The sequence below is a fragment of the Meriones unguiculatus genome, chromosome 21 (assembly GCF_030254825.1).
Source record: "Meriones unguiculatus strain TT.TT164.6M chromosome 21, Bangor_MerUng_6.1, whole genome shotgun sequence".
NCBI lineage: Eukaryota > Metazoa > Chordata > Mammalia > Rodentia > Muridae > Meriones > Meriones unguiculatus.
Window position 1 is genome coordinate 11,664,824 of NC_083368.1, and position 15,311 is coordinate 11,680,134.

At 45.5% G+C, this 15,311-nt stretch overlaps 1 pseudogene; it reads right to left on the reverse strand.

Annotated features, from left to right (window-relative positions):
- Positions 1 to 398: 398 nt before the first annotated feature.
- The window catches only part of LOC110558429 (putative elongation factor 1-alpha-like 3), a 105,185-nt pseudogene continuing 90,272 nt past the window's right edge, over positions 399 to 15,311 (reverse strand).

The following is a 15,311-nucleotide window of genomic DNA, read 5'->3' on the forward strand; positions in this document are numbered from 1 at the left end:
TGAGATATGCATGCAAGAGCAGAAATTGAAATTGGGTAATAAAATATTTTAAATAAAAAAAATTACAACTATAATAAAAAGTACATCAGACTAAAGAATATTCTGCCAGTCAGCATTTCTTCTTTGAGGGGCTTTGAATTCTTTGCTCTGCCGTGATGTTTCAGGTGGCAAACTGCACCTATGGGGGAGGGACAATTTGCAGTTCCAGTTGAAACCTCTAGAAGCAGATTTGGGCTGCGTCCTGACCCCGTGTTGTTCAGGCCAGTTACCTTTTAAAGCGGGTTCTGGCACACCTGCCTTGAATCAAGCAGTGCCATTGCCTGGCACCTCCTCGGTGCTCGGTGCTGTGGGTGGGGCTGTGAGAAGCGGGGATTTGACTTCCGCAGCACTCTGAGCTTTCACCGGTTGCCAGTGGGGCAGGTGAGCCGGGGCTTGGTCTCTGCACCCGGTTTCAGCTTCTCTTCTACCTGCAGGGCCTCTGTGTGAGACAGAAGCACTTCCCAGCCGTTTCCACGATGTAACAGAGCGGCTGCTGCTGGACGGTAACGCTCTGATTCGCGGCCCCTGCTTTAGACAGCTCATCGGGATAAAGCTACCGTGCACTGTACAGTTCTTGACTCTTAGAGAGATCGTAGGGCCTTGTTTTGTGTGCGTGCAGGTAGACAGAGGACAGCACTGGATGCCTTCTCCAGCTGCTCTCCACCTCTCTTTTCACAGTACCTGGAACACTGATACTGGCTGGCCGGTGAGCTCCAGAGAGCTGCCTGGACCTGCCCCACCAGTCTGGGGCCGCGGACGGCACTGCCCCACTTTCCCACTCAAAGCGCTTTCCCAAATGAGCCGTCTGCTCATTTTCTAGTTCATATTTTCTTGGCTGTTTTCCTTCTTGGAGTTTTGTTGCCAAAGCTAATCTGCTCTCATACCCAAAAGTCCTCTGCCTGTGTCCTTCACCACTGTACAAAAAGACACATGCGTGCATATACATGCACACATGCAAGCCAAAGAACAATCACTTTTAATGTGTATGTTGTTAAGTACAGACATAAATAGAAAATACTTAGGGAGCAAACATGGACTTAATATTCAAATGTAGCACATAACATATGAACATGTCTAATTCAAAGCTGAAAATGTTAATTTTGTCCCTCTGCCTTAATTTCACAGCCTTCAGTGGCTTGCAGGGCACGCCTTAAAAACACACACCCACCAGGCACAACGGTATCTGCTTTAATCTCAGCACTTACGAGGAAGGGACGGACAAATCTCTACGAGTTCAAGGCCAGCCTGATCCATACACAGTGAATTCCAGACCAGTGGGAGCTGCGTAGTGAGACCCTGTCACAAGAACAAAACCACACACTTGCGGAGCCTTCTTCCATCTCAGGCTCCAAACACAAAACAAAGCGCAGGTCTGGCTGAAGCATGATGAGCAAGCAGTGATGGCAGCAGACAGAGGCAGGAGGAGATGAGAGGACAAATTATAAAAATAATTTATAAAAAAAAAATAATATATATATATAAATAAATAGAAATTTTAGAAAAAGGCAGCCCAGGTGAAACCCAGGCTTTTGACCCATTGTGAAAGAGTGAGTGGGGCTGCAGGGCTCAGGAAAAGGGAGCTGGGGTGGGCGGGCAGGCCGGCAGTGCCACTAGCAAATACCTGGCCTCCTGCCACTGGTAGCAAGAGGGAAGGAATAATTTTCCTATCTAGAATGTGATGGTGAGAAGCCATTGGATGGAATGCTTGCAAAACATAATGTGAAAACAAAAATAAAATACCCTCACCAGCAAAATAGGTGTCTGCACATGACAGGGACGACTAAAATGCATTACAGAAATCTAAGGTATGAGGTAATAGAAACCAGGATCAGTGCTGCACGGGATGAAGTTCAGGGTGATTGTCCCACAGTCGCTCAGAGACAAGTAAATTAGGTACTATTTAACTAATTGCTCACACTGTGAAAACGTGGAAATAAAATTGCTTAACGTGTAGATAAAGCTTTGAAAGGTGGAGACAGGTGTGGTTTCTGGCTCCAGAAGGCTCTCTCTTCCAGGGGGCCTGCCCTCCCCGGCTCACCCCTGGGCCTTCCTCTCCACCAGGCTGTCCTTTGAGCTCTCTGCATTCCTCGTTTCAGACCCCACCCCCACCCCACCCCATCCTGCCCCCAGGCTGAGTCCTCTGCTGTAGATCCCAGCAGTAGAAAGGTCAGCCACGCTCTGCCTTTTCCTGCTGACTCAGCCTCCCACCTCACCTAAGCAGGCTTCAGAGTGACCTCCCCCTCCTGGCACCTACTGCACTTCACCCTCTGGAGTAGCTCCTGCAAAGCTTGGCGGGGGGGACTCTGCCTCTCACAGGCTCTCTGCACGATCCTTCCACACACCTGCAACAGGCTCTTGTGCTGATTGTCCCTAGAACTACGCGGTCTGCCGAGCACTTTGTCATTCTTTTGTTGTCATTAAGGAAGTCCAAAGTTTTTTCTGGGTTTTTTTTTTTTCCTCCCTTTCTTTTCTTATTCAACTTTGTTTTAATGGATATCTGAGAGATTTTTGGTCAAGTAGTACTGATTTTTAACATAAATAATGTAAACCTCTCTCCCTCCTCTCTGTCACACCGCACACACACACACACACACACACACACACACACACACACACACACGATTCACAAAACATTCTCCATTTCTTCTGAAAGTTTTAGCATACCAATAACTAGATACTATTAAACATAAATGACCAGTTGAGACAAACAGCTGTGAGACCATTCTCCAACCACTGATTAAGACTGAGAGGCAGGTGTTAGGGATAATATTCATTTAGCCTTCTGCATTGTCTAGGCAGACTTGGTGACTGTGCCAGCTCCAGCAGTCTTCTTGCCCACAGCTTTGCTAATGCCCACACCAACCGATTTGTTTCCTATCACAGACAGCAGAATGACCTTTTCAGACAAAGCTCAGAACATGCAGGGGCTTGCTTGGAGCCATACTGATGATAGCTGTATCCGCAGATCTCAAGGATTTAGGGCCATCTTTCAGCTTCTCTTCCCTCCTTCCTGCCTCTTCCTCCTCTTGATCCTCTTCGTCCTCCTCCTTCTTCTCCCCTCCCCCTTTCCTCCTCTGTATGGATGTGTGTGTAACATATGTGTGCATGCCATGACATACATGTGGAGCTCAGATGATTTTCCAGAATCAGTGCTCTTCTCCCACCACAGGTTCTTGGGATCAAACTCATATCATCAGGCATGGACAGCAAGTGTTTTCACCCACTGAGCCACCTCATCAGCACCATCTTCCAGTTTCTTACCAGAATGACCATCGGCTTCTCCTTTCAGCTTAGCAAATTAGCAGGCAGTGGGACCTGTGTGGCAAGTCCAGAACAGTGACACAGCCAGTTTGGCCTGGATGGTTCAGGATAATCACCTGAGTGGGGAAGCCAGCTGCTTCCCCATTGGTGCGTCCTTTTGGCAGTTGCCAGCAACAGTGCCACCATGGGCATCGTTAACAGATGCATTCTTGGCACGGAAGCCCACACTATCCCCAGGAAGAGCTTCGCTCAAAGCCCCGTGGTACATTCCAACAGACTTTAACTTCAGTTGTGCTATTAACTAGATCACAAGGAAGCACCGTGTCAGGTTTGAGGACATCAGCCTCCACTCAGTCCACAGGGACAGTACTGCCCCTCTAACTTCATAGCTGTCTGGGAAAGGCTGGTGGTAGGAAGCAATCCAAAACTGAACAGCAGTGTGGTTCCATCACCGGCATCTTCACACGTGACATTCTACCTCCTGAACCAAGCACGTTGTCCCCATTCCAACAAGAAATTGGCTCAATGCTACTCTTAGGGTTGTAGCCAATTTCCTGGATGTAGGGGTTGCCTTCCTTAGCAGTTTCCTCAGGTTTTGTCTGGCTGTGGAATGGCTCTATTTCTGTAGTGGGATACATTTTGTTGACACCAAGAGTGAACTGTTTCACACCCAGCATGAAAGCCAGAAAGGAATGTTCTGTAGTCTGCCCATTCATGGATATCAGCATCTGATTCACCAACATCAGCAGCAGCATCCAGGGAGTCTGAGATGAGAGTATAATTGTGTGCTTAACAAAGTCTGTGTGCCACAGGGCATCAGTGATAGTCACAAGGAGAAGCCAACAGTGATGCCATGCTCACACCCACATTTCAGTTTGCCCAAGACCCAGGCATACTTGAAGGAGCCCTTTCCAATCCTGACAGCCTCCTTCTCAACTTTTTCTTTCTTTAATTTTTTAAAATTACATTTATTCATTTATGTGGAGGAGCATGTATTCTCCTATGAGGGTGTGGTAGTCAGAGGCCAATTTGTAGAGCTTGTGAGATTTAGTTCCCTCTTTACATCGTTTGGGTCCCAGGAATCGAACTCAGATATTCGGGCTTGATAGCAAATGCCTTTACCCACTGGGCTGTCTGGTCAGTCTTTGATTTTCAGTTCTTTTGTCAATACCACCACATTTGTAGACCAAAGGGCCTTGCCCAAATCTACTTGTCCAGTGGTGATGTCACTGACTCGTTTCTCTTTTTGGCTTCAGTTTAGCAGTGTTTTTCAGTACAACTGTATGCTGATGGCAAACACTCTGTGGATAAGAAGTATGTTAGTTTTGAAGGATAAAAGAGATCCAGTGTTGGTGTGAGGAAAGTAGCATCCTGGAGAGAGATCCCAAAACAAGGTCTGAGAAACCAAAACGCATCAGAAACGTAAGATGTAGGGTTATGGGGACCATCAAGAGGGCTCAGTGGGTAAAAGCACTTTCTACCAAACCTGACAACTTGAGTTCCAATCCCTGGGATTCACGTGGTGAAAGGAGAGAACCAGCTCCCACAGGTAGTCCTTCTAATCTCTGCAAATGCATTGTGGAATGCTTGCACCCACCATACACTACTAGAGGATGATCCAACTGTTTTCAAATGCTGATTTCAGTGCCTTGAGATCTGGTTACCACCTTGCCATGGACATTGTTATAAATTTTGAACTGCCTTCTGTAACCAATGTGTTGATAAGGAATGTTTCCCAATTATCCCAATTGGCTAAATAAAGATGCAGAAGCCTATAACTGGGCAGAAGTGGAAGAAGTGGAATCTGATGACTCGTGGGTGGCTTCTGCTCCATCGGTTTGTTCCTACAGCCATGTGCTCACAGCCATCTTGTCTAATCTCCCCTCCTCCTGCTCCTTTGCCTTCTCCCTCTCCACCTCTCCTCTCCTCTCCTTTCTCAAACCCCAGCCCAGAACCTCAAACTCTACCTTCCTCTCTTTAGGACTGCAGGAAAAGACTGATGGAGCAGGAGCTGCACCAGGAGTCATCAGATAGGCAACTGATTAAAACTGTGGGTTTTAAATGTACTGGGATTAGAGTAGCTCAGAATCTGTCCAGCATAATGCTTACAGCTTAAAAATAAATCATAGTCACTCTGTGTCAGTCACTGGAGAACTAGTTGATTAAAGAAAACTAATGCCATAATACCTTACTATATTGATAAATATAGAAAGAATAATTCTTTATTCTATAATACACTAACAAATAAATGTAATAAAAAAGATTTATTATTGCCTCATGGGTTGAGGCAAAGAAAGAAATGATTTTTCCAAACTAAGCTCTTTCCCATATTAATATTTTGCTGTATTAGACTCCATATAGCTTTAAGTTGCTCAAAGACATCAAGACTCTGTCCTAAAAAATATGCTTCCGTCTGCCGAGACAGGCTATATAAATCATATAGTCTTATATGATTCATTTGTAGGTTTACTAGAAGTTACCAAGGTCTCTGCCTCAGTTATTGCTCTCTTGCTGTGAAGAGACAATGACCACGGCAACTCTTACAAAGTAAAGCATGTAATTAGGGGCTGGCTTACAGTTCAGAGGTTTAGTTTACTGTCATTATGCAGGAAGCATGGCAGCACGCAGGCAGACATGGTGCTGGAGAAGAAGTGGAGAGTTCTGCATCTAGATATGCAGGCAGCAGGAAGAGTGACAAAGGGCCTGACTTGAGCATCTGAAACCTCAAAGCCCACCCCCAGTGACACACTTCCTCCAACAAGGCCACAGCTACTCCAACAAGGCCACACCTCCTAATAGTGCCACTCCCTATGAGCCTATGGGGGCCATTTTTTATTGAAACCACCACAGGCCCCATTTGAACTTTCATCTCACCTTTTCTTTAGCCTCCAATTCTAACAGTGATTTCTATTGTGCCAGCCTTTATTTGTTGAAGGTATCTCTTCTCTGCTAGATTATAAGGCTGTGAGAATAGGATCCTCTCCGGTTTATTTCCATCTAATTGTACCTGATAGTCCTACATCTTTCAGCTAGGCAAGCCAATAGGTTGCAAGTCTATATCCCAGAAAATAGACTCTCCAATGGAGTTTAGAGCTCTCCCAAGCTGGGCGTAGTAGCACACACCTTTAATCCCAGCATAAACAGGCAGATCTCGGTGAGTTTGAGGCCAGCCTGGTCTACAAATTTAGTTTAGGACAGCCAGGGCTCTATTACACGGAGAAACCCTGTCTCCACCTGTTGCAGATATAAATGTTTTTGTTTTAATCCCAGGTGTGGGATGTGGGACTGATTCAGATGGTCCTCAGCAGTAAACTCTTTGCCTTATGCAGGCTCTGAGAGGAGCTCTTTGCCAGCTGCAGATAGTTTAAATCTGAGGACTCTGGAGAGAGGCTAAATGCTGGAGCCCAGAGAGTGTGGAAGCTCCGAGAAAGAACAAGGCTGCTGCTTCCCCACGGCAGTTCTTGTTGCTGTTGGTGCAGTGAGACAAGAAGTTGGAGATCTCCTGAAACAAGGATTGGACCGACTCTAAGGAACACGAGGACCCTAACCAGCAGGAAGCAGCTAAGAGAACTGCGCCATCCTCCCACTAACCCTTTCTCTCTCCTATCTGATGATTGGGTGTTGGAAGGGATTGAGGTGGAGTAGGGAGAAAAGATATAAGGAATGAAAATAAAAGTTTTTTAAAAGTATGCCAATATCATACCCCACCCCCAAAAGAATGCCCTGTGGGCTCAATACTTAATGAAGTGAGGGGACAGAAGATGAAGTGCAGGTCCAGTGAGAGCCCCAACTGAGCCCAGAGGAGCCCTGGACTCAGTACAGTTAGAGTTAGAGATGTTTGTAGTATCAGTGATCATTCTGGGTTACTCCAGAAAGGACCATGACTTTGGCTAAGGTGACTTTAAAACAGAGCAATCCTTGACAGGATGCTCCAAGGCCTCCTATGACAATGCCTCCATCGATCACGGCTACTGGAATGGCAGCAGCAGCCTTTAAATCATTTATCTCTCTTACCATCTACCTGACCTAGAATCTCATACTTTCGCAAGCCACTAGACTACTGGGCAGACCTCACAAATACCTACTGTGTTCCTCTGCAGCACAGCCAGATCATGCTGATTTTGGCAGTTCCCAGGACTGAAGAAAGTAGGAAGAGAGACAAGCAGTGAGGAAAGAAAATATAGGGGCCAACAGCATGAAATCACACCTGTGGTATAATCTGAAGATAGGAAGAAACTAATCAATGTAAAGTTTAGAGACGAACCAGCCATATATGCCTCCATTGTTCCTATTTTACTTGCAGAAACAGCCTCATGAAGATATCATCACTCGAGAGTGGCACCAGAGGCAAGCATTGCTCTCCTGAAGGCAGGGTGTTGCTCAACCTTTTTTGAAAAGACCTGGGCTTAGTCCTAGCTGGAAAGCCATGGCTTAGAAAAGAAAGTCTTCAGTGCAAATATCCCTTGTGTTAGCCAGAGTGATATCACTGAGGTACCTGCTGCCCCTGTGGATGACCCCTAACCTTCTAACCTGGCTTGGCCTGACCTTTGTTGTATTTACTGGATGAGTCAGCACAGCTCTCCTGACCCTGGACTGTACTGACTGTAATTAACCTGGCCATCACCATAGTGACTGGGTCAAAAGGGTCCAAACCCTTCCTCTGACACCTGCCTATTCTTGGATAAATGAGCTCATCAAGTGTTACACAGGAAGCTGTTACTCCTATAAAAACCTACAACCGTTCCTTGGTGTGTATTTTCCATAAAAATGTAAGTGTGGTCTATTCCTGCTTAGCTGATAAACTCTGGATAAGATCAAAGTCTAAGTCAACTTTGGCTCCCAGTTCCCAGGGCTAGCCAGAGGAACTGTTCATGCAATGTCTATGAAAAAGTGAGGCTCAGTGGACACGCAGGAAGCAAAGAGAAAATCATTCACAGCTAAACTAGCACCCCTTGGATTACTAATGTGTCCTACCATTTCATAAATCCCTAAAAGTAGGACGTCTTTTACCCATTAGCATATTGACAGTTGCTGAGTGCCTCCACTTGTGCTGGGCATAGGGAAGACATCGCTGAACAAGAAGATGCAGTTTCTAACTTTACTTCATTTGCTTCCAGATTAATAGATGAAACCAAAATCAAACAAGCTATTGACCAAATGACAGCCACCAGGATAAGAGAGAAAGTGCCGGGTTCTCTGGATAAAAGAGAAAGCACCGGCTTATGTAAGTCATTGGGGCTTCAGCCTAAGGTACAACCTAAAAGAGGCCTATGAATCAGCCATAGCAGGAGGAAACAGGCACTGTGACCAGGAAAGATCTCTGTGCCTCTGTGAATCAAATGATCTGGAGGGTAGGAGAGGGCAGGGGCAGGGCAGGGTGACACTGGAAAGGACAGTGTGTCCCAGTCTTGCAGAGCACCGTGAACTATGGAAAGGAGTTGAATTTTTAATTAATGAAGTGAAGAAACATTGCTAGTGAGTAACAGTAACATCTTATTTGTGTTTCTAAATAGACAAAGAAAAAAAAAAGGAAACACACAACACACTTCTCTGCTCTGTGAACACAAAGAGAACAGGAAGAATGAATGTGAGGGCATAAGCCTATGGCATGTTCAAACTCAATAAACTGCATATTGAATACATGCCGTGTGTGTCTTGGGATACATCAATTATATATCAATAAAAGCATAAGGGGGGATGAGAGGAGGAGACAGGAGAAGAGGGAGAAAAAGCAAGAAGTACAAGAGAGAGCAATGGAAATTGACAGCAGAAGATACGGTGTTGGAGCAGAGCAAGAATCTACAGGCCAATGTGACTATTCATAATGGCAACCCTCCGCTGGCCTGTGTTAGACCTCAAACTCCAGGGAGCAGTGAATATGTCCAGAAATGTCAGTCTAGGTTCAGTTCAAGCTGGAATACAGGATTTCTGGCAGATAATTCCTGAGGAACCTGTGAAGCAGGGCTCACTCTGCCAAAACGGGTCATTTCCATTATCTTCCCTTTACTCTGGTGAAAGGGACATATGTCTCTCCACTGACCTGTGGCTGCATATCACAGCCCATACTGGCCTCCAGGTACTGGTTACGCATCTCAAAGTTCATGCTAGCCACCTGGCCCTTCTCACCTCCCCCACTCCTCCACTATGCTAGCTCCCAGGCTGCTGCAGTTCATAGGCTTCCCCGCTCCCAGATACATATTCATTCTCTATATAAAGGCAAGACTTTCCCCCTGGTCCTGTTGTTCTCCCTGTTTTCTTTTTTGCTAGTGTGTTGCAGATAGAACTGGCCATGTCCAGTCTGCTTCATTTTCTCTCTGCTCTGGACGGCTCCAAGTGACTATGGATGTTCACTCTCTTTTATGTGGAATAACCCCAACCACCAACCATGGAGCAGCCATTTTGGTGGTTTCCTTACTGGGCACTCACTCACAGTTTGCATGTTCAACTCTGAGTCTCCAGAGTTCTGCCCCGCTCTCCTGGTGATAAGGTGTGGGAAAAGTGGACTTTGGTTGTGGGGCAATCTTCCTACGGATACTAGTTATAAGGCTCACTGTGAACTTATCCTGGCAAAACCTTCGTTAGGCTTGCTCAGGTGGGACATGCAAAATGAGTCTTCCACATGTTGACCTGAGGACAGAGATGCCTGCAAGTAATGTCTGCAGCTGTTTGTTGGGTTGGCTATGGTAAAGATCAACTAAGACAACTGTAGTGCTATGACACCCCCAAAAGAAGATCCCACACCACCGTGTATACAAGAGAGTCACTCAGGTGGCTTTTGTACTACCCTAGAAAGAGTCTTTGAATAGATTAGCAGGAGGGAAAGTGAGCAGGATGGTGGTTTGAATAGGAATGCCCCGCCACCATAGACTCATGTGTTTGAATGGCCCACAAGGAGGGCCACTATTCGGAGCTGTGGCCTTGTTGGAGGAAGTGGGGGGTGGGCTTTGAGTTTTCCTATGCTCCAGCTGCTCCCAGTGTGGCATTGTAGTCACTTCTGCTGCCTGCAGATCAAGATATAGAACTCTCGGCTCCTCTTCCAGCACCAAGCCTGCCTGCATGCTGCCATGACGATAATGGACTAAACCGCTGAAACTGTAAGCCAGCCCCAATTAAATAGTGTCCATTATAAGAGTTGCATATGCTTGTAATCCCAGCACTCAGGGAGGCAGAGGCAGGTGGATTTCTCTGAGTTTGAGGCCAGCCTGATCTACAAAGAGAGTCCAGGACAGCCAAGGCTACACATAGAAACCCTGTCTTGAAAAACAAAACAAAACAAAACAAAACAAAAATGTGCTTAGTCTTACTGTGACTTGAGGTGCCTGGATGGGTTGATACCCCTTGGGGGCCTCTCCCTTCTCTGAGAAAAAGGAGAGAGGGGAATTGGGAGAGGGCAAGATTGGGAGGAGAGGAGGGAAGGAGCTGGGATCAGACTGTAAAGAGATTAAATTAATAAATACATGTAAAAAAAGAGTTGCCTTGGTTATGATGTCTCTTCATAGTAATAAAACTCTAAATAAGACAAACATTGAAAAAGAGAAGACAAATTTCTTCAAGAACTTACTGAACTGAGCCAGGTATGATGGTGTCTGCCATTTATCCCAGCACTCAGGAGGCAGAGGCAGGCAAATCTCTTTGAGTTCTAAGCCAGCCTGGGTTATGTAGATAGTGAATTCCAGGACAGCCAGAGCTACATAATGAAATCCTGTCTCAAAAGAGACAAAACAAAAAGTTGCTGAACTGGCAGAGCTTGGTGGTTGTTAATCCCTGTAGGTTGAAGGGCCAGAGGTGCAAAGAAGAGGAGACATTTATAATACCTCTCCAGTGTCTTCCTTGAGGATTTGGGTGAAAGGTGCTTTGTCCACCTGGTAAAAATGGTAGGAAAGAGCTACCTATCACCTCCTTTAAACAGGTGGACTTCACAATGGCAAGATCTGGATTGTGATGACAAGCAAGGGTCTCTGAATGGATGGTCACTGTGAGAGAGGTGGCATTAAAGCCGCAGAGTGGATGGAATCTAGGGAGAGACTATGATGAAAAGAGAGAGTTGAGTGGGATAAAGCCAGGGTTCAGGAGGCAGCCTCATGACAATGTCATCAACAACAATAAACTCACAGTCTGGGTGTCATATGACCCTACCATTGATTCTTCTGTACATGGCTCGGAGCTTACTAGATCAACAATGGGTGAAGGTCAGCCAAACAATTTGGCAATATAGTCTCTGGGAGAGGCTGAAACTGCATGTTCATATCCTGATTACTCTAAAATAAGCCAGCCCCTCAACTGGGCATATTAGCTGCACCTATGACCCTAGTTCAGGCCTTAGGAGGCTGGGGTAGGATGATTACAAGCTCATGGCCAGTCTGGGCTACACAGCAAGATACTGTTTTGAAAGGGGGGTTATATGTGGAAGCTGGAGAGTTAGCTCAGTGGTCAGGAGCACTTGCACTGTTGCAGAGGAACCATTTGGTAGCTTACAACTGGCGGTAACTACAGTTCCAAGAGATCCAGTGCTCTCTTCTGCCCTCTGAGTTCACCAGGCGTACATATGGTGAACATACAAACATGTAGGTAAACATTCCTACACATTAAATTTAAAAAACTTTTTTTTTTTTTTTAAAGAGTTGACTCCTAAGAAGAAACCTCTCTTGGGTAAGACAATCTATAGAAAACTCCTGTCCTTGCCATGTGTGTGGCTTTGAGATGTTGTTTACCAAACCCCATGGTCACCCAGGAGTCACAGGCACTGTGAGATTACCTGGTACCTTAGAGTGGCAGTCTACAGGAAAGACAGTGCAAAATCCTTCCATACTGTAGTTAATAAATATACACACTATACAAAGACACGCACACTTCTGTGTAAACGTAGACAGACAGAATTTTTATAAATGGGAGAAATACTAATGGGAGTGAAGTGTGAAATTATTGAGAGTACCCTCTAGTCTTCACAAAATCTACCACAGCGTTTGTGCACGTAGGTTGATCCTGATACACACAAACACACACGTCTGAAGAAGGAAAGTATGTTTTGAGGGCTTGCCAAAACTGATAACTTTTTTTTTCCCTCCTGTCAAGAAAATAGCATTTGGCTTAGTTTGTTGTGCATTCACTGGGAGCCTTGCGGTGAGGACAAGCTTTCTGGAGAAGACCAGCAATCAGTGAAGCTTAGGAAGTAGTGTGGGGTCCCAACAGTAGGGAATGTTGGGGTTCTAACAGAAGGGATAATCTTCCAGCTGGGAGGGAACACTTTGTGCAGAGGCAGGGAACAGCAGCAAGGGACTAGAGAGAGAGCAGACTTTCGCCACTCCAGACTTTCGCCACGTCTAGGAAAGCAATGGATGGTGAAATGGGAAATCAAGTTGAATGGCCTTGAATAACGACTAGAATGATTTGGAATTTATGTATAGGAAGTAGGAGTAGAAAACCTCTGAGGACATTTAACAGGAGAAGGATAGGGGGAAAGTATGTTTTCAGGGGATGGCTTAGGCTAGGAAATGCAAATCTGGAGGTTGTAATATGGAGCCGGGCCACAGTGACGTGCTAAATGATATTTCCTATATAACCTCATATTGATCAAAGTAAAGTGTGTGTGTTTGTTTGCATTTAAAAACAATCTTAAAGAAGTGTGCCAGGCTGTGAGTATAGCTCGTCACAATGGTAGCACTCACCTGGCATACATGAGGCCCTGGATTCAATCTCCAGCAAGAAGAAACACACCCCAACATAAACACTGACTATTTGTTGATTATGTGGTTATTGGGATTTTAGATAGCTTTTATCCTCCAGCTGTGCATTTTGTATTATTTTCTGCAATGAACATTTTCTTAGGCCAAAAGGAAGAGGGGTTTTCTCCCACTAAACAAGAAGCCTGTCCAAGTCTTTTTTTTTCTTTTGTGCCCCCCCCAACCAGGGACCCCAAGCATTCTGCCCCTAAGCTCTGCCCTTAGCTTCACAAATGTTTTTCTTAATAAAAACCTCTATTAAGACTGTGCATTTGACGATGAATTTTTCCTTATTTAACAGTTGGGACTAGAAGCCATAGTACCTTACCACTGAACAAGGGAGGCAGCCACCAGAAGGGGAAGGCCACAGCCTGGTCAGCCTGCAGTGAGAACCATATGCGTGGTTTGGTGAAGAATGCTAGGAGCCACAACCACGGCGTGTTCAGGCTTCCAGCTGCAGCTCTCAGGTAGAGGGCCTTTGTTGCCAGGAGAATTCTCAGAATCGGTGAGACACTCGGTGTCCTTAACAGCAGTGAAAACAAAGACTGAAATGGACATGACTATAATTTATTTTCTACACTTAATGGCTCATTCTGGCTCAGTGGTTATTGGCATAAGCTGAATCCAAATCTCTATCCCACCCACTCCTTGGTTCTAATTCATCCACAGAAAATAATTTACTCACTAACAGCATGCCAAGTGCTATGGTTGGTTCTAGAGCCCAGCAACAGACAAGACCCATTTCAGCAGTTGGCTCTCTCCATGGATGGATGGATGATGCACTAGCTATTCCTCTCATTGCTGTGAGAAAATGTGACAGAAACAGCTCAGGAAAGATTTATTTAGCCAATGGTTTCAGAGGCTCAATAACGTCACAGTGGAAGGAACAGTGGCTGAGGCAGATCTGTCCTTGTGGTGGGACTGTGACATCAGAAAACAGAGCAAGACCAGAAGTTAAGCAGGCTATAATTTTCAAGGTCCTATTCACTAGTTGGGTCCCAATTTCAATTGTCCCATAACTTTCTAGAACGACATCTGCTGGGGACCAAGTGTTCAAACATTGTAATGCAAACCAAAAGAATAAACCACGTTCTCCATGGAGACCTCTGCCTCATCTCCTCCTAGATTTCCTCACTGGCCCTGCTCAAATACCACTTTCTCTAGAAAATTTCAGGGGTTTTACAGGCTCCCTGGTCTCTTCTTTTTGTGTTTGGACTTCTGATCCTCCTGTCTCCACTCCCAAGTGCTGAGATTACAGATGTATGTCACCAAAGCCAAATAGTATGGCAATTTTTTTTTTTGTGTATGCTTTCAATATTACTGTGCCTTGTACCCACACAGAGATTTAATGTTTGAGGTAGTGAAGCAATCAGCCTTTTAGTTTTTCTGCCACGAGAACATGGCGCTGTAGGTACAAGCCACTAAAGGGTGTCATAGAAGGAGTGTCATGGCACAGTTTTGCTGAGACCCTCCTGTTCTGCTGTCCACAAGAATAAGACAACTCATTAGCTGAATTGAATTAACTGGTTTGGGTGGAGTTGGGGTATGAGCGGTGGAGTATAAGAATCCCAACTCTTCCTTTAAGGCACAAGAGCCTTCAGCTCCCTGTGTTGTGGCCCATGAGCACTGTGTCCAGCGACTAAATCTCTCTGAGACCTCAGAACCTCTGGGTCCTGGTCTCCTTCCCCAGAGTAGACCTGTCTCTGTTGTTCTCTCTTCCTGAATCCTTTTTCTCAGGAAACCAGACTAAGACCACATGAACTACAGGTTGTGTGTTCATTGGTCAGCAAATGGGATGAAAGCTGGCAGAGAGAAAGCAAATCCTGTAAGGGAGACCAGTATCTCCCTAAGGGCAAGTGACCACAGAAGCCACATTATGACCTGAAAGCCGACTGACTTGTTTGCAGTGAGAAAATCAGCTTTCAGTAGTGCTGGAAGTTCATGCTGGCCAGTGTTCTCACCCTGTTGAAAAGCCAACTTCCAAGAAGCCAAATTATCCAAAGGAGACTTGGGGAACAAGTATTGAAAGGAGTGTGCTCCCCAGCTCAGCTGTCCATGGCGTTCTTACCCTTACGGGGATTGCCTTGCCAGTGGACTTCTTCATTAAGGTCTGCTGACCTCTCACCAGAAGACTAAACAGACAGAGAGATCCAGTCCTTGACATTTGTCATGTTCTGTTTCCATGGCTGGCCAGGTTCCTTCTCTCATAATGTTAACCAATTTCTCCCAAGTCACCAGGGATTCATTTAAATACAATATCTTGGATTCTTTTTCAACAAGGAACTTATCCTA